At 37.9% G+C, this 19,718-nt stretch overlaps 5 long non-coding RNA genes across 5 annotated transcripts in view; 3 read left to right on the forward strand and 2 right to left on the reverse strand.

Moving 5' to 3' along the window:
- LOC118171438 overlaps positions 1-6,463 on the reverse strand; it is a 33,874-nt gene extending 27,411 nt beyond the window's left edge. The window contains exon 1 of the long non-coding RNA XR_004753205.1: positions 6,356-6,463. This is a non-coding gene — a long non-coding RNA (uncharacterized LOC118171438). The remainder of the gene's footprint in view (positions 1-6,355) is intronic.
- On the forward strand, positions 809-9,943 carry LOC118171445. Its single transcript, XR_004753211.1, has 3 exons — positions 809-819; positions 5,509-5,519; positions 9,779-9,943. It is a non-coding gene; the product is annotated as an uncharacterized LOC118171445 (long non-coding RNA).
- Positions 5,815-6,687, forward strand: LOC118171444. Its single transcript, XR_004753210.1, has 2 exons — positions 5,815-5,888; positions 6,380-6,687. It is a non-coding gene; the product is annotated as an uncharacterized LOC118171444 (long non-coding RNA).
- A 1-nt stretch (position 9,944) lies between the features above and the next one.
- LOC118171443 lies at positions 9,945-12,568 on the forward strand. The gene is made up of 3 exons (XR_004753209.1): positions 9,945-10,082; positions 12,200-12,201; positions 12,556-12,568. It is a non-coding gene; the product is annotated as an uncharacterized LOC118171443 (long non-coding RNA).
- Positions 11,373-16,426, reverse strand: LOC118171439. Its single transcript, XR_004753206.1, has 3 exons — positions 16,294-16,426; positions 14,947-15,056; positions 11,373-11,440 (listed from the first exon to the last, which is right to left on the reverse strand). It is a non-coding gene; the product is annotated as an uncharacterized LOC118171439 (long non-coding RNA).
- Positions 16,427-19,718: the final 3,292 nt, after the last annotated feature.

The raw sequence follows: 19,718 nt of genomic DNA on the forward strand, positions 1-19,718 counted from the left end.
GATTTTAGCAATGACTAACATCTGCCCAGTGCTGTTATTTCAGCCTTTTATCTTCTTAATTGGGAAATCACTTTATGTATCACATAGAGTTCCTGCAGCTATGTACCTGCGGTATATCAAATGTACTGTATGTATTTCTTCATGAAATTTGAGGTAAAATCTGTATATTGGTTTATGAGGAGCATCTGTTAAACTTTTCAGTCATTTTCCAGCCCTGTTTTTCAATGTGTACCTCTTCATATCTTATCTGTCTATACCACACTGCATTGCCTGCAGGCCTTCCTGCCCCCCCTCCCCTTACTACTTGTGAACACATTGACTTGTTTAAACCTAATTGATTGCTAAAGAGTAGAGGTAAGCTTTAAAAATTATCCTAGTGCTGTCAAGACTGAAACTGTGAGAAAATGTTTACAAGAATAAGTCCGTAGGACTTCATACATGCTCATGTTCATTTAGCATTTGGGAACCCCAGCATAGCTTTCCATTTGAAACATCCAGGATGATCACCAACCTCCTGGTGGGGAGATGTGCCATGACAAGCAGGGGGGTGTAGCACCCACTGCTCTTCCCCAGTCATGTGAAATGTCCAAACCTGGGTGTTTTTGCAGCTTTGGGGTGTTTTCTTATTTAGGCAAATAGTGTTTGTGATTATGCTGAGCCATTTTCTCAGAAGACTCAAACCTTTCCTCCCATTCTTTGTCTGCACCTAGTCAAACACTGGCATAGCCAACATCATATTATAAAGTAGCTATATTTTGGAATGAAGAGGACCTAAATGTTCATTTCTTGAATTATCCCTGCTTCGTTTTGTACAAATCAGTCCAGGCTTTTCATTTGAGATATGAGAAAATCAGGTAAACAGCTACTATGCCACATTTCTTCAAGCTCCTGAGAGTAAAAACTTCTTCCTACTACACTTATTTTTATATTTTTTTGTAACAATAAACTTATTTCTTAGGCAGAAGCTGAAGGGGAAACTGAAAGCAGCACATTTGGTCTTTAGACTAATAAAAATAAATAAATAAATAAATAAAAACCACATAAGCTAGAGCTAACAAGGAAATTACCTGTACTATCAAAAGTACAATTTTTCTACAATGGGAGATTCTATTTACAGAGTGCTGGAAATGTAGTAAATCCAAAATTGAATTTAGTACAAAGTCATTAATGTCAATGAAAGCTGCAGTTATGAGCAATTTTTTCACAACTGTTTCTTCTTGAAAGTCATGTGAAGTACATAAATAAATACAAGGATATGAGGAAAAACAACCTAAAAGATAAAATTTTCCAATACCCTACATTAGTTTGCTTGATCCAAAATGAAATATGAAGATTTGATTGTAAAAGGCAAAAATAATTATTTCAAAGACTAGAAATTAAACCCTTTAGGGTAGGGAATCACTTACCTAGAAAACAATTTCCACTGGTTTGCTATGGGAACATGAACACCATGGGTGCATACCATGGGTGTAGCATCTTTGTTTCTTCTGCTAGTAGAACATTGGCAGTATTCTGCTACCAATTCCTAGTTAGCCAGAAGTACCACATCAGCCCCCTCCCCCTGGGAATGGCTATTACACTGCTTCATTGCTAGAAGCACCCACACTGCAATACCACATTTTCTGAAAGTTTCTGTAATAGAAATCCTTATTCCTATGAGCCTGTTCATTTTTTTTTTCTTTTACATCCTTCCATTTAAATAATGTCCTCGGATGATTCCATTGCAATAGCCTTACACTTCACACTTAATCCCTTGTCTTCCCTCCGACTGCTGCACAGGAGAAAGTACTTGGAGTTCAATCTTTAAATTTTTATTTCCACAAACTCTTTTTTTGCTGAGCACGTCAGTCCATCACTTCCAATTCACTGTGCTATTTCTGCAGTTGGCAATACTCATGTTTTTCAATAAGGCTATGGTCTCTGTACAAATAACTAAACACAACTCCAATGATAATGATGTTTTCCTCTTGCCATTTCTCAAATGGGGTGAAGGTGAGCATGTAAACCAGGTGTGTTTGGTGAAAACAAATTCCTAAACTCGTGACCTAACACAAGCTACTTCAGTGTATCTTAGCTTAGCTGGAGAAAGATCCTGTGTGATTTATAATAGCAGATACAGAACAACAAACAAAACATTATATATAAAAAAGCTATCATTAATTTAATGTTGTTATTTACGAATACCTATGCAATGTTCATAACTGTTTCTCCATCTACTCAAAACAATACCTCTAATTACTTTAACTGCTCCACAATTTTATTTCATTTTTTTAATTCAGGCATGAATTTCAATGAGGTTTTGTGATTCAAGTAGGTGGGAGGAAAACAGATAAACAGTCATTTTTCATGTGTTATTTATGCAAATATATTACTCTAACCAATAGACACACTATTTACAGACAATGCCTTACTCTTCCAAGTATGCATGGTAGGAAATGCTCATTTAACTCTATCTCATCTGCAGGTCAGATCTACATCAGTTTTTAAAACAGCTTACTTAGCTCAGTGAAACAAATTAAATGTACTATTTCTGCACTGGTCTTATCCATGGCAAAATATAATAGCTTTTTACACAGGAGTGTATAGAGAACACATATAAGTGCAAGGAAAAACATTGCCTTTTAAAGGGCTGTATTAATCTCTTTCTCTGTGCCCATGGATCAAAAAAGAAAGGATTAAAATACTCTCAGTGCTCCCTTTCACACTGAGAAAAGTATGGAAACATCATCACAAATGACAGAGAGCCCAGCACAGGCCCTCGAGGCACTGCTTTGTGGTTGGCCAATGATTTTCTCCCCACTACTTTTCAGCACAATGCGTTCTCTTGGAAGGCCACTTGTAGGATTTGATTACATTCTCTTGGACATTGTAAAGAATGGGAAACATTTTTCAGTAATAATATAAAATGAAATTGCTGTTCTGAAGAGTTTATAATCTCAGGACTTAATTGTGTAATGGTAAATGCACATAAATAAATTACACACTTGTATTTAAAAACCCTTGAAATCATCACACAAGGAATGAGTTTGTAGGTTACAAGGTTTGAAAAAATGTGGCAGACTCATACACCTAAACAGTGACGTTACTGCTGGTGGCAGCCATCCAATATGTTCAGGAAATTTGCAGGAACTGAAGCAGCTGTTGGCCTTGAAGCAGGAACTTTTTCTGACTGTCATCATTTACCTTGAAAATGACTGTTTTGGAAACCTTTTCAGTGAAAAATGCACAAAAATGTGTAAGCAAAAAATCAAGATGATCATGAAAGAAATATGTAGCAATAATAGCGCACGCGATTTAAAACCAAAAATAAACATCATTTTCACTGTCTAGGAAAAAACACTCTACCCCTAGCAGTAGATGTAAACCAATTACTAAAGAAGCTGAGATTAAAGATGTTTCTCAAGAACAAGAAAAAGTCGCATGTGATAAGCAGCTCTTACTTAATTAAAATTCTTCTTCTGAGTCTTCTGTAATGTAGAAAATGCAAACATTTTTTGTTGATATTGCCAGGGGACAGCCAAGGACATCGTTTATTTCCCCCTTCATCCCCATTACAGAAATTGTACCGGTACCCCCGGGTAACATTTGTCTATCCTGATCTCTTCTGTGAATTGAAGGGGCTTCCGCAACCTGCCTAAGAAGATTAAAAAAAACAAAACAAAACAAAAAAAAAACTTATCTAATTCAAATGATGTGTTATAATACTCAGAAAGGTCCAATTCCTGCCTGAAACATCAAAACCACCAAGGAGAAATGGCCTCAAAGGGCAAACGGAGTTACACAAACAAGGATGTAAATTCCTTTAACAATTTTAGAAAATAATCAGAGGGACAGCTATCAAAAGGGTGCCTTGCTGGAGACAGTGAAATAAATTAATAATAATATTAATAAATTATTAATAATAAATCAATAATAATATTGCCCATCTTTTCCATATGTTTCTAATTTGTGTCCCCAAACTTAACCATATCCATGGTACTGTTTCTCTCAGGGCTTCAGGACTGCTCTGCCCACAGAAGACAAAAAAACATACCCTAACCTTTACCTTTGAGAATGGCAAGATATAGGGTACACGTCCAGGGGGGCTATTTCCCCTACTTCCTAGACTGAATGCCTGCTTTACTTCCAGAGGCTATCTAAGACTGCACAGGTTAGCAAATATTTTGGAATACCTTTCCCTTCCTCTCTGTTTCCAGATTTTATACAAATGAGGCATGGCAGTTTCCCAATAACTAACACAACAGACTCAGAGGCTTTATGTTCTATTTTCTACCTTTCAAAAAAGATGAACTGCTGCCTTCCTTTTATGACCCCCGTGAAAGGGATGATTAACTGAATCCAAACATGTTTCATCAGGTGAGTCTTGGCAGCTGTAACAATGAGGGTTATTTAGGAGCATCTGAAAGTAACCTCATGGAACAATAAAACTCAGTATTTTGTCAGGTGTGTTACTTTGCTATAGACAGCATGAATGACTGACACATGAAGGGGTCAAAACAGTTATTTTTATGCAGCTGCATATTTGTCTTCGCCCTTTAGGTTTTTCTCTCTCAGGCTGGTGACATTCCAGATTGAAATGACAATCCCTTATAGTCTCTGCTTTTCTGCCTTACATGCTTCAAAAATTACAGAAATACAATGGGTAATCCACATTTTTAAATAACCATTTTAAACAAAGAGTTTATAACAGAAAAATACATATAATGGCTTTATGCTTTCCTCTGGTTATACTGTGTTGTATGCAACTGTATTTATAGCAATTTTCAAGAGTTTATAAAGCCAGAGTGTACTGTACAAAAGAAAAAAATTTGCATTCAAGGCATCAGTTTTCATCATTAGTGAGTGCTATTGAAAGCCCAAACAAATTTGTTTTACCAGTTCAGAAGCGTGGCATTCTGCTAAATATAACTTTGTGAGTTGATTTATCTACAAAAAAAATGGGGAGGAGATACTAGAATAAAATTTATTCTACAGTTTTACATTCCTCCTGAAACACAGGATGCCTCTGAATGGAGCACAAAGTGATTCAATTAAATAACTCAGATGGATGCCTTTTGAAATATATCTCAAGGGGAAAGAGTATCAGTTCTTTATGACATGCATTCATGTAAATCTGAATGTTACGATGGTCAAGGGGCCTTTTATTATCATTAATTGTTTCATTGTTTGTACTAAATTTTCACTTTGAAAGCCTCAAAAGTGAGAAGACCAAATGAAGATTTAAATTTACTAAAACAATTCAGTATGAACCCACTAATTCAATATCTGTATTCATAGCTCTACATATTAATTCATATTCCAAAGGGATCTGTCAGAATCCAGAACAATACTGTGAACATTTTGATGTATAGTAATACACTGACAAAGTTATTCAATTTCGTTGGTAAGATATGGGTCAATATGAGTCAAAGGTGAACATAACCAGTGGTAGAAGTTTTGATGTGTAGCTGATCCCTTCCCATTGTTCTAAAACCAGTTGATTCTGCAACAATAAAAAATAACTAATAGTAGCTGTCCAAGTAGCATTCAGGAGTTTATAACAAATGCCTCCTTAGGAACAGTGCCAGGAAATGTGTGAATCCAGACAGAGTTTTCTCCAAATCTAAGGAATATCCACTCAACCCAGTCAAAATTAACGTGACATGATCAAGACCAGTGGCTGAAAAGGTTATCCAAAATGTATTAAATGTGGTTAATTTTGATATTGACAGATTAATTGTTTGAGTTAAAGAATTCTTCTAAACTACATTTATAAGGTACATACTGGCATTTTCTGTATTTGCTTCAATGAATCTCTATGGATGTTCCAGGATGAATCTTAAAGACTTTGGGAAGAGTCTCAAAACAGCAGCTGAATATATTGGAAGACCTGAAGTTGCAGTATATCGGTAATTTTTTTTTGCATGTATTTTAAACCTGCTTTCTTTAAAGGGTTAATCTCAAATAGCAACGTTCATCCCAAACATTTCAAGAAATGTCTTTTAAAAAGCCAATCTTTAAGCAGAGCATGAGAAATCATAGTTCTGAAATAATAGAAGGTGGTCAGGAAAATATCAAGACATGCGTTATGACTCTTACTGATTGTTAAGTCTAGAGATCCAGTTAGCTAGATCATAAGGAAAACTTGACCCCAGTAGCTGTTAGTAAGTCTTCAGAAATCTCAGCATTGCTTTATCTGTTTTCACCAGCTCACTGGAGGAAGAATCAAACCTTGAGATCAATTGCCATCATTGGGCCAAAGAATAAGAATACCTGTAGCAGTTCAAGAAATATGGTACCTTTGCATTGTCATCAAAGCAAAGATCTCTGGGGGGAAAATATTAAATCAAGGTTTGTAAGAAATAGTCACACTCACAATAGCTATCTTATGTCTTCATAGCGAAGCTCAAGCCAACTAGTATCTTCTCTGACTGGATATCAAAACAAGCTGATGTGCAGGTGGGAGTAACTTGCTCAAGGAAGGAGGTCATGACAACACCTGGAAGAGATGGCAGAGGCTGGAAAAGTGAAAAAAACACAGAACATTTTACTGATAATCTCTGATGTTACATGTTACATGTGCTCCTGATAATGATTGTCCTAGATTTGAGGGTAGCTTTTAGACACTAGGATTATGAGTTTGTTTCTGACCTAAATCTGTTACATTTCCCACTGCTGTAGCACAAATATATCCTTTAATCAATTTTACTTTTGCTGCCGTTCATATTGGGTCTCCCCTGACTCCTGAATTATGAAACATAGTGAGTATAAAAACTTTCCTTCTTTTTACCACAGATACCACCAAAATATAAGCAGCTCATCTTTCTTAGTTGTTTCTGATTTGAACATGCCCATCCATTGGTTCACAACCTATGTTATAATAATTGAGGTATAATAATTTAGAGTGCCTAAGCCTTGCTTAATTTTTCTGAGCCGCACTAAAATGACCAAAAATCCTTATTTAGTCATTAATCCAACACTACCAGATCATTTTTCCTTTCCAAATACATTATCCATTTGATAGCCTTAATAAGATGACTGCATGCTTCAAACCATTCCTGCCAACATGCAAGAACTTGTTACTACCAGCAGCTGTACCATTTCATCAAGCTATTCTATATCTCCATCTTTTCCCATTCAGTCAGATCAATCTGATTAATTGTATAAAACCTATTTTTACTCCTAGAGTTCAGTACTCTCCCTTAGCTTATTAAAACTGCCTTAGAACAAAACCAGAAGCTTTCCTTCTGAGAGACCTTCACCATGCAGAAAATTGTTAAACTTATTCCTAACCTCTTCTGTTTTTTAGCATCATCTTGATATTTTTTAGCCATCTTCGACGTGTTGCAGTGAACACCTGGAATCTTGATTGAATATCACAAACAAATGCAGGAAAGGAAAAAAGCAGACCATTAAACGTTCAAAGCATGCAATTTTGTTACATATCATCTACTCAATACTTTTTAAAATCTTTGTACTCACCAAAACAGATCTTTAATGTGAGTTGAAGCACGTATGAATATTTTCTATGAGCAATTTGAAGCCAAGATGTTTCCATGTCAAAACCATACCAAAAAACAATTGCTTTTAGTGTTCCCATGAAATATATGAGATGCTTTACCCTTTTGGGATGCAACCCAGATAAAGATTTTTGAATAAACCATTGTACAGCCATAAGCTAGCATATAAACATATTGTTTTAATTTGATTTAAATGCTCTGGGAATCTGCTTTCAAATAAAGATTCAGATCTTCTGGTTTAAACAATATAGTCTAACATAAGACTAAGCAAACAGTATCACTGTAAGACAATTTTCCTGCCCTTTCATTGTGGGTTCTTTGGGTATCTTCAACTTTCAGTAGTTTAAATGAGCCATTTTACTATTTCTCAGGAGCCAGAATCTTGGAGAAGTCCTTTCTGTTTCACACTTCTTACCTGGTTGCTTTAACTCTAAGATCAGCCATAACACTCTCTGACTCCAAAGAGCCTTGAAACATATATCAGTGTTTAGGGTGAATTTCAGAAATATTTTTAATACTTTGCATGCTATGGTTAATAGGTATTTCTGCAATTTCAGAAGAGTATAATTTTCAAGGTAGTCTCTTTCTTCTCTGAGACAGAAGAGAAAGAGTCCTGGAGAGCTAAGCTTGATCAAGAAAATAAACTTAATTGAAAAGCACCTTTTGCAAAATAACGCCTTCTTCCCACATCACGAATATTTTAAAAGACTTGCATAAGGCAAAATGAAAAGCAGATAGGGGGCAAGTGAAACATTATTTGGAGGGGTTTATTTTTTTAACCACACATATCTCATAGATGTAAGAGAAATTACCCAGCCTTCTAGCAAAAGAAAGAAGTTTACGACACACTAAAAAAAGGGGGAGGGGGGGGGTGATAAAAAATAGTAGTAGGTGCAAAAAATAAGTTGAACATACACACATACACACACAAATCCATGCTAGATAAAGGAAAATCCTTCCAAGAATATTATGGAGTAACTTGAGCACTTATGTTCCACAGATACAGCACTGTAAATCTTTAAATATACATATAATGGATATTTCAGGGCTGTAGGTAGGAACAAACTTTTATACAGTTTTGTGTGTTCTCTGAACATCATAACATATTGCACTTTTCAGTGATGTTAAGACCAAATTCACATATAACATTGATTGATATATAAAGTATTTTTATGGAAGAGCAGTAGCCAGTCTTTTCTGCTCATGAAAAAGGAGGGGAGAGAAGGCAAGCAAGATACAACAAATTACTAAAGATAAAGTACATCAATCAAGGCAGGCAGCAGTACGCTGATGACTGACAAATACAAGGTATGTATTCTACTACAATCTCAGCACCAGAAAACTCTAAAATATAAAGTGGAAAGTTGCTATCTTATGGAATATGTCAAATTTAACACCAGCAAAACTTGAAAGTTATAGAAATTATCAACAAGGAAAGGAATAGTGAAACCACATATTACAGGAAACGCTGGTATCTAAGATGGCAGGGGCAAGAGGAGATGGGATTGGTATTTGCTGATAAAGTAGAAAAAATATATCAAATCCAGCATCAGCTGTCTTGTAGGAGTAACACACTGTTGTATCATTAGTTTTGTCACAGGCATCGTGTGGAATCAGAGCACCAGTCCGCAAGGCAGCAATATAGATATACACACTGAGAAATAGATGAGGAAGGAGAATAGGGAGGAAATCATGGTTACAGGGAAGTCATGCGGCAGAAAGTCACTTTACAATTATATTTAAAGAATTTTTTTTTTCATCCCAGTGCACCATTTTCACTCCCTTCTGAATAGCTAGGCTGAGCCCCTACACTGTTTCTTCAGAAAATTCCTCAGGAGAGCTCTGCTACAAATTAGATCTCACCCTTTAGAGTCAATATTATCTCTGTTTACAGAAAGATCATGTAATATCCCAAAGTCATTAATGTCAATTGCTTACATCACACATCCTGAAATACAAAATCATGCTGGAAATCTATGTCATCGGTGCACAGGAGTTTGTGCCTATGTCATTTCTATCAGGGTAGTTTATACGTGTCCATGCTCATCATTTCAGCCTTCATGCTATGCTTGTTCTTTGAGATTCAAAAGCGTATGCTCAGTTGCACATTATAAATTGAAATGACAATTGGAGGCATTCCAAAATACAAGCCTGACCAAGCTACCTCAGGGAAAAAGTCAGTGCTCATGAAGCAACAAATATAATTAAGTCTTGTGAAGAAGACCTCATGTACTATAGTAGAATTGCTTCTGAATGTCCTGAAGCTCACCCATGTCTAGCACACATGCACAACCTCCCCTGGCACAGCTTTGTGCTATTTCCACGTGTCCTGTCCTTGGTTCCCAGGGAGCAGAGACCGGCACCTCCCTGCCCATTTCCCCTCTTCAGGAAGCTGCAGAGAGGAATGAGGCCACCTCTCAGCCTCCTTTTCTCCAGCCTGGACAACCCAAGTGTCCTCAGCCCCTCCTCATGGGATTTGCCTTTCAGCCATTTTAACAGCTTTCTTGCCCTTCTCTGGAGGCTTTCAAGCATCTTAACAGCCATTTTATGTTGGGAAGGCCGTAACTGCGCACAGTATTCAAGGTGAGGCTGCACCAATGTTAAATTTAGTGGGAATGGAAGTTAGATATTGCATCTTCCTTTGTTTTTCAGGCATTCACTTATTAACTCATTGCAGGTAAACAAAAGTGATTAAAATTGTGAGGTTATGTTTTTGTTTGTTTATTTATTTAATTTTTTTACTGTTTATTATTATTATTATTAAAACCTCATCTAATTAGACCAATTTGCTGTTTGTAATTACTAGTTGCTACTTGTCAGAGCAATGCCCCTTGTCTTGAGAGGAGGACTTCTGTGCTCCTCGTGCATTGCAGCTTCTTCCTCCTCCATCTGACAGAACATTCTGCTCATTTTGATGAATTTCAAAAGCTGGCATAAACAGCGATACCATTTACTGTCCTGGCAAAATTAGATTTCATGGTCCGGTTGTCAAAGGAATAACGGGAATCCATTTGTCACATGCAAAGATCTGTCAGTGTGGGAATTACCTGTGACTGTCACAGATGACAAGTGCTAATTAATGGGTTTTTCTGAAGGGGCAGTCAGGCTGATGGGACCCTCTACCTGTCGGATTTACAAGAAAACCTTTTTCACTCCTGACAAGTTGCTTCAAGTCTTCAGCTTCTCTTTGGCCTGTAGGAGTCCTACACTTCCAGCCCCAATGGCTACAGCTTCAGAGAGAAATTAAAAAACAACAAAGCAATTCAATGCACCTTTATAAATCACATTGGCAGCAAAACGGAATTGAAATGAGACATACCATGGGATGTGCAAAAGTTCAAAGGACAAAGCACAATGCAATTACATTTTAAAGCATTTGCTGAACATCCTACATTAAAGCACAGACAAAATGCCTTTGCAGCCCCAGCATCTCCCAGTTAAGCCCAGGGAGATGACTGATAGATGAAAACAACGTATTCCTCATGTTTCCATGGTAGCTTTCCCATCAGCCCGCTGATCAATGCAAGGAGTCCAATTTCCCCACATTGTTAATCTTGTCAGAAGCATTAACATCCCTCAGGTTTGGCAGCACATCGCCCGCTCCAGCTTTTCAATGACACCTCAGCTATGCCGACACGTCCCGTTGAGGACACGGCCCTCTGTGGGTTATGCAGCCCTGTGGTATGAAGCCATCACTCTTATATGCATGCTCCTCTGACAGACTTGCCTCTCATTTTGGGAATGACTTGTGAGCAATCTCCACATTAGGAGTGTGCAGCTGGGTGTGTTGCCTCGCACATTGTATATCGGTCCTAAAATATCCCAGGCTGTCACTCAGGGAACAGGCCTAACTCCTGGGCAGGGCCCAACTGACCTGAAATGGAGCCTGGAGGAGCAGAGCCCATACAGCTGCTGCAGGATTCTCTTCGAGCACCAAGGAGCTGCAGAATGGACAGAGAGCAAAGAGCTGCTGTAAACAATGGTACTAAATGTAAAAGGGAAAGCTTTGGTCACAAAATCAGCTACAATATTCCTAGGAGTTGCAAAAATGCTAAATTTTCACCTATCTTTAATAAAGCCTTAAAAGTGCTTCTGTGACTAAGGGCTTTATTTTCAAAGCTACTGAGGTGTGAGATTAGTTGTGAGATTTCCAGAAGAGTTTTGGCATCTTTCAGATGTGAGGTTCAGCTTCTGTTGTAATAAAAGTCTCAAGCTTCTGACATGGCTTCATGTGAGCTCAGTACTCACTGGTCCAATAGATATTTATGCCATGCATCTGTTGGCTAAAATAGATGATTGTGAACTATATCCAGCACCATTAGAGTCAGCTCAAAACCTTTTCTTCCTTTACAACCAGAGACCAAGATGCACAGGCTCATTTCCACTGCCAGAGGCATAAGATACCTGGGCATGTTCAAATGAACTTCCAGTAAACTTCAAGTGCAGTTCGCTGTGTAACTCAATAACATTTTTTCCTCCAAACAATTCCTTTAAAAGCACTGTTTATCAAAGCCTTCTTTACATGATTATTCCTTGTAATTTTATTTGCAGTACCCAATTTATCAAAATCTGTATGTGCTTAGATTTGTATTTGTGGGAAAAGACATAAAAAATCATTAAAGAAAGAGATTCAATTAATCTAGTATTAGATGTAGCTGTTTTAAAGTAAGAGTTTTGGAAGTAGCCAATAATTAAAATAGTAGTGCATTTATTTGCATGTAATATTTATCTATAAAAATACCATGTATAAATGGATTTTCATGGTAGCTGAGTCACAAAAGTTTCTCAACAACTCTATAGTTGCATTCAGATGATAAAATCTAACCACTATTCTTTAAGTGAATATTTGATGGTGAGTTACAAAAGTGGAGATAAATACAAGGTATAGGAAAATATGTTGGGACAGATCCTTAGCAAATCTGAAGCAACATAGATTGATTGAATTTGGGAGCTGTGATTCTGTTCAGACAATATGCTTGCAGCGTGTACTACAATAAAAACTGATAACTGACTCAAAAATTTTTTAACAATGTAATGCTATCTAATGGCAGTTCAGAGTTCAAAATTTATGTTTTGCCTTGTCAAAGTTTCTCCAGATATATTTCTCTGGATATTTCATAGGTTCTAAATTCTGAGTTTCACAATGTCAAATGCATGGTTTAACCCCTCCTCAACACTTACTCCTCACCACTTCCAGCAGAGCAAAGGAGTGGGGCCTAAGGTCTTTCCCTGTTCAATACCAACTTTGATTGCCTTCTGTAAGCAGCTACAGCTGAGAATTAAAAAGAACAAAACAAAAAACAAACAAACAAAAAAGAACTGAGAATGGACATAGAATACAAAATTAAGAAAAAAAATGTTAATAATTGATTTTTGAGAAAAAAAAAAAAAAAAAAAAAAAAAAAAAAAAAAAAAGAACCAGGAAAGTTTTCAGCTTCAAAAGAAGGAAAACTTTTTGAATGAAATTTCAGGAAAATTTTAAGATAGATTTATGCTTAAAACTTGAGAAGATAGCAGTCATTGGCATACGTCATGACGTGAATGCCTACTGGGGGCTGACTCAGTGTCTTGGCCAAGGGACAGCATCACACTCCCTTGCTGGCTGAACGAACACATCTGCAGTCTCTGTATGACCACAGTTACTGTGGCAGATAATTCAAAGACACATAATTCAGATGAAAAATTAGAGAGAAACCTCATGGCTCGTGACCACGAGTCAGACTGCACATCCTTCACAAGTTACTGCTTGCAGCGGACAATACAGTATGCATGAGCAAACTCAGCAGAGGAATCTTAAGCCCACTCAGGACACGCAGTAACAAAGATAACAAGATGCTCTTCCTGTTAACAAGATGTTATTAAATAAGAAGATTTGTCATGGTAATAAAAAATATAAGCAAGAATAGACACAGCCTCAAAATTGTACCCAAAATGAGCAATTCTTCTCAAGCAAAAGAAGATAAAGGCAAGCTTGTAAGCGAAGATACATATAACAGCAAGCCTAAATAGAAAAGACAATAACAAAACAAAAGAGAAAGAAAACAAGGAGATTAGCTTAGGAAAACAACAGACAAGAAAATCAAACCAGATATAACAACTCTCCTGGGGAAAAGAGTATGAAGTTGAAACAAAAGTGCCTTACCAAGCACAAACAAAAGATGAATGGATGGGAATAGACAAATAAATAAATAAGAAATAAAATTACTCCAAATGTGGAAATATTAGCCAGTTGCAAATAGCTACCCAGTCAAAGTAATTCTAAGAGGCACTTAAAATGAAAACACTATTGTGCAAGGATACATACAAGAATAAAATGTCCCTCTCTTGCAAAAGTAGTCAGCCAGTTCCAGTGTCCTTTACCAAACTTTTCTAAGGGGATTTGAATGCACAGCTTTATTTTCCAGACACTATTATTTGGTCATGGTTCCCATCAATATCATTATCCACAATGCTTTTGTATTTTCCCCTGCAATGGCAATTTGTGAGTCAGCCAAAGCAGCAGCCCAGAGATAATTGACAGGCGTCACTCAGAAATAGTAAAGCAGACTACAGAGATGAGTGTGCGGGCAAGCGGACATTATGTTCTACCCTTCCTAACAATATTAGAAGCAAATCTACTTAATATTTAAGAACAGGTCATTTCTTTTTGTCTGAAAGATTTAAAAAAGTTGGTTTTCCAATGTGAAAATTTAAGAGTCTAAATCTAACATCTGTTGAAATCAATGGGTAAAAAAATAAAGTGGTATTTTTGTGTTGATTTCAGAGAGCTGTGAATCAGTTTCCAACACATTAATCACAAAGCAGAAATAGAAATGAGACTCCTTTTTTGTATTACAATCATTTCTTTATGAGTAGTTGTACAGAAGCCAAACAGGCTTAACAGCAACATAAAGTTAACCTTCCAGAAAAACACCTTTCTCCTTTGTCCTAACAAGATACTTCCAAAAGATGGCTCATAAAGTATTCAAGCTGACCGGAAAACTATCCTTTGGGCCGATCCTCATAGCTTGAGCAAAATTTGGTTTTATTCAGTGCAATATCAGAATATATCTGGAAGATACATCTGAATACAATAATATATATCTGGAAGAATATTTTATCCACATATCTAGTTTTACAGAAAACAACCTCAGTTAGCGGTTCAGCAAAGTGCATTTGTTCTGATGGTTCAGTTGGAACAAGACAGAAAAAAAGAAGTTAATTCTTTAGCAGAGATGACTGAACTTCCTTTGTTGGGTGACTGCTGGACACCTTGGTCAGAGCCATGGTGGGAAGCAGTCACTGCAGACTGGCAAAGAATCAGCCCTTTGCACCCCTCTGGAGATAGCCAGGCTAGCTCTGCTTCCTATACCCCCTCAGTGTGCAGATATTTGGAATATAAATGGATTTTCTGAATGCTGTCTAGAAAGATAAGAAATTCAAGTATCCAGAAATTTCAAGCACTTACCTGAATTGAAGTTACAAAACCAACAAAACTGGCAGAATTATAATAGTAGATAATAACCTTTCCTGACCCTCTCTATAGATCTGCACAGTAGGCACATAGTTTCTTCAATGCTTTCTCAAAAAGAAAAAGGAAAAAAAAAAAAAAAAAAAAAAAAAAAAACAAAATATGCAGCTGTTTATCCTTCCAGAACAACAACATGAAGCACATCTTCATAATGATTTTCCAAAAGTATCTTAGAGTAAAGACAGCTTTCTGGTATTTATTTTCTGTGTATTTCTTTTAGGCCCCAAAACGTTTCAGATTGCTGAAGGCAATGCACGTTGTAATAAAAAGGAGACTCCATGCTCTGTGCACATCAGGACAGGATGTGCCTGTGCCCTACCTGGTAGGAATGCTCTGCGCTGCTAAGGCCAACCTCAACTGCTGTCTGCAGACAAACTATTTCTTTCCAGGGCAACATGGAAACAAACTTTCCTTAGTTTTTGGTGCCAAATTACTTTTATAAGCTAAGAATTTCAATTTATTTGAAGATGCCTATTCTAAATAGCTGGGCAGTCCCAGAGAGGTTTAAAGGCTTTAATTTGAGCTCACAGCCACCCCAGGAGCAGGAGGACAGAGGCCTCCCAGTCTCTCTTTGAGGCTGTGAGGCTCTGACATCTGCTCCATGGCTCAAGGCCCTTCAGGTCCTCTCTTATGGCTTTCCAGATGGCCAGTGAACCACCTCCTCCCGAACAGATGCAAGCAAGAAACAGGGTTCTTTAATTTTCAGACTGCTTTTCAGGCAACTTTTCAGCTGCCTATTTAGGCATTGAACAATAGCAGAAGTATTTTACGTTTTTCAGACTGCTTTTTCAGGCAACTTTTCAGCTGCCTATTTAGGCATTGAACAATAGCAGAAGTATTTTACATTTACAAAAATATAAGAAGGAGTCTCAAAAAATCTTATACTTAAGTACCCTCTATCATTTGTAAGATAAATATACCATAAATATTCTTCTGCAGAGCAGGCAAGTGAAATCAAGTTGTTCTCAGATTTGAAGACAAAGCCCTGGAACTAAAACTATGTGATTAAATTATTGTAGAAGGCATTTTTGGTGAGCATCTCCACCTGTCTAGTTTTGCCTTCTTTTGCAACCAAATCTTCTGTTCTTATAAGCATCAGTGCAAATAAAAGCACAGCATTGCTTCAAATTACTGGTCTGCTTAGGCATTTTGTCTCTTGTATGTGACAGAGGAAGAAGGACACAGGTTAGGAAAGAGGGATGGTAAACCCACTACCACATTTGATAAATTTACATGTTAAAAGTTCTTAAAGACTAGAGTACAAAACACATACATAAAACTCACCAACCCTTCCTGGATGTAGTAGCTGTAGCCCATGAACATGTGCAGTCTGATGGGACAGTGACTGTTCAGAGGTACGTGGTTGAAAAATTATACATAAGACCATTGCTTCTGAAAGTTGGTTTAGGTTCTGAAAATAAATGTATACTTATCAGAGCTGACATCAAGAAAAAGATAGGGAAGAGCTGAGTTATCTTTAGAGTGATAACAGCAAAGGGAAAACATTATCTGCTGAATTTCAGAATGCGCATCAGGCATCCTTCACGCACTGGAAAAGCCTCAGGGTCTCCTGAGGCTGGTTTATTCTGGGTTTATTCTGTCCCACATTGATCTCAGTGTGAGAGCTAAATTTAGACACTCTTTCTTTCTTTTTTTTTTTTTCCCTTTAGTCTTTTGGGATCTTTCTCAGTGATGGTGATAACAACGAGTGTAGAATACCACGATGTTTCCATGTTGGCTACTTTTAGACCCCTGATGGCCTTCTTTAATCCTACTGCTCAATAGTAGTAGTGTCACACGGAAGAATGTAAGAACATTTCCTGGTCCAGAAAACTTTCTCTGCCTCCTTATAGTGGGAGGTCTTGACAAGTAGTCATGTTTTAACAGTTATCACTCTGATAACCTCAATTTTCTTCTCACCTACTTTTCTATTCCTCCTCCCTCCCTCCCTCCATCTTCGCCTTCCCTCCAGGCTTATCTATTTTCTCAATTTTTACAGGAAAATCTTCCTATTCCATGCTCTATGATTTTTTTCCTCTGTTATTTTTTTATTATTTTTTTTTATTACTTGTGCAGCACCCTGTTTCAATTAAGTGTCAAATCCCTCTTCATTAATGATAATTTTGTTGACAGCATTTGGCTATGCTATGTCCTTGCATTGCACCAAGTTACAGCTTCTACCTACAGCAATCCCTATAAGTATCTTTGTTCTCAACCTCTTTTAAAGGTTGCCTAAAATGAGTAAATAGAAAGCCTGCTGGTTGACCTAATTGGCTACTGCGAGGTTGTCACTCAGCTTCACCTCCCACTAGCCATGAAGCTACAGGGCATCATTTCCTCTTATTTAATAGGCTCAGTTACAGTATTTTTATCTGGGCTTCCTTCCTCCTCATTACAACCAAGCAAAACACAACAAAAGCCCAAACACAGGCTCTTGGCCACACCATGATCCTCAGCTTAACTCACTTTATGGCCTCCTCTAACTTGAGGAGATCTGGTCCTCAAGACGTGATATCCTTCTGTGCAGGTTGCAAAAACACTCGGGAGAATTATGCATGCAGAACTGGTTGGTCAACACATTTGTTACTTCCATCCTAGCGTCCCAAATCACTGGCTCATCATGAAATTAGTCAAGACAAAAGCAGACAACCCAAGCTAAATAAATAAATAAAAATAATAATAAATAAATAAATAAAAATAATAACTGAAAATATCAACAGTGGAAGAAACCCTAAAACCTGTTAAGGTTTTATGCGTCCCACACATCAGCTGTGTGGGACAGACGTGTGCTCTGAGCTCTGGGACATGATGGGCACAGCAGAAATAAAGGGCAATAAAAAAAAGAGCAGGCACCAACTGGGGGGTGTTTGTCCCCAAGCACCCAGTGGGCTGCGTGCATGGACCACAGCTGTGTCTACACTGGGACAGGGAGTGCAGGGGGCAAGTTTCTCTATGCCCTTCTCTTATATGCTCAACTGCAACTACAAAAAAAATCAAGTTTGAGGTATATCTCCTCATTACAGCTAAGTAATTATGATGTGCAGGTGCTCACTGTGTAGGAAAAAAAATAAAGAGCAAGAAAGTGTATGAATAGCATTAGCCCATTTGTTGCTTCTCTCAGAAGCCAACCCTGTCTATCCTTTTGTTCTCTTCTTGTACAGCTTCAGACTATTCACCATCATGTATTTTCTGTCTGATGTCACTGCACATTTCAGAAACAATTTGCTCTTTATATTTTTTTTACCATATCACTTAACTCAAAAACTTTATACAACAAGAGCAAATGCAGCTGATCACTATGCGTACAGTTTCATCTGAGAAATAAAGCATTTGGTCAAGGGTATGTCTGCATTAATGGATAGCGCAGACTTTAATCCCAGATGACAAATGCATCTGTAATGCTATTCCAATGAGATTGCCTTGACGATGATGGCAGAATGAAATGTGCATGCACAGACACCCACCTGCACGCCACGTGCAGCCTGACTGGCATGTGGCATTGATGAACTACCTATTGACACAGGTCAGCATGGCTCAGGGGACACTAACACGCCATAGCTGCAACAAGTCTCAACTCGTAACACGTAGGTCGCTGCAAAAGTCAGGACTGCTGAGTTTACACTTCATTCTCTGAAACAAGAACTGCGATCAGGAATCCTCACACCATGCAGCTGCCAGCAGCCTTATCCCCAGCAGCACAACCCCACAGCTACTGCACTTAGGTTTTTTTCCCCAACAGCACAAAAGTTTCACAGGCAGAGAAATTATCACCAAGACAGACCCTGTGTTAAACAAACCTCACATACTTGCAGCTGTCTGTCACACTTTGGCGTTATTTGGGGTTTTGATGGGCAGCGACCACACGTGCTGAAGCTGCCTCCACAAGGCCCATTCTCCAGCTGGAGCCACTGGATGCTGCCATCAAGTCCGACGAACGGTGTTAATGTACACGAGAGCTGGCTAGGTCAATTGGAAGGAAGGAGCATCAGTGAAATAATTCAATCTGCATAAACCACATCTCTGGGACGGCAGTATACCCACTTGTAGTTAATAACGACATCTTCAGCAATCCCCTCATTGATCTGAAGGAGGGCACGCTACGTGTGGGGTTCACGATCAATTGTTCTCCTCTCTGTACATTTAACTGCCGCAGAAGGCAGCAGTATTTCATGCCCCTATTTTGCTGCTCACAGAGAAATGCTCCTTGAAAAACACCTCAGACTTCAATTTATTTCAAGTCATTAGACCAAACTCTTTCACACGGACAATATGATTTATAAACTCGGAGAGATACTTTTATGAACTATCTTCTGAATTCTAAACCTTCAGTATTTGCTATAGCTCTTTACTCATTTGGTCTCTGAAAAGAAAGAAAAAAGCTCACCAGTGAATAAAGAGGAAAATGATTCTCAGATTTCAAAGAATAAGCACATCAAATTAAAAAATCATTTATTTCAGTGCTTCTCATGCGGCTGAGTCACAAACGATTACAATCGTCTAGCCAGGCTCCCCAGCCTGCACACAGCCGTTCTGTCTTTGCAGCACAAATTGAAAGTGAGCAACTGACACGGAGCTGAGAGGAACACACAGAGTCTGAGGTGGGATTAAAACAGCAAACTTCACATTTTTCTTCACTCCCCTACTCAAATATACGCAGTTTGCACTCAGTGCGTGGATACCAGCCACCTCCATCCTCTTAGAGGCACCAA

The sequence above is a fragment of the Oxyura jamaicensis genome, chromosome 9 (assembly GCF_011077185.1).
Source record: "Oxyura jamaicensis isolate SHBP4307 breed ruddy duck chromosome 9, BPBGC_Ojam_1.0, whole genome shotgun sequence".
In the NCBI taxonomy this organism is placed as follows: Eukaryota; Metazoa; Chordata; class Aves; order Anseriformes; family Anatidae; genus Oxyura; species Oxyura jamaicensis.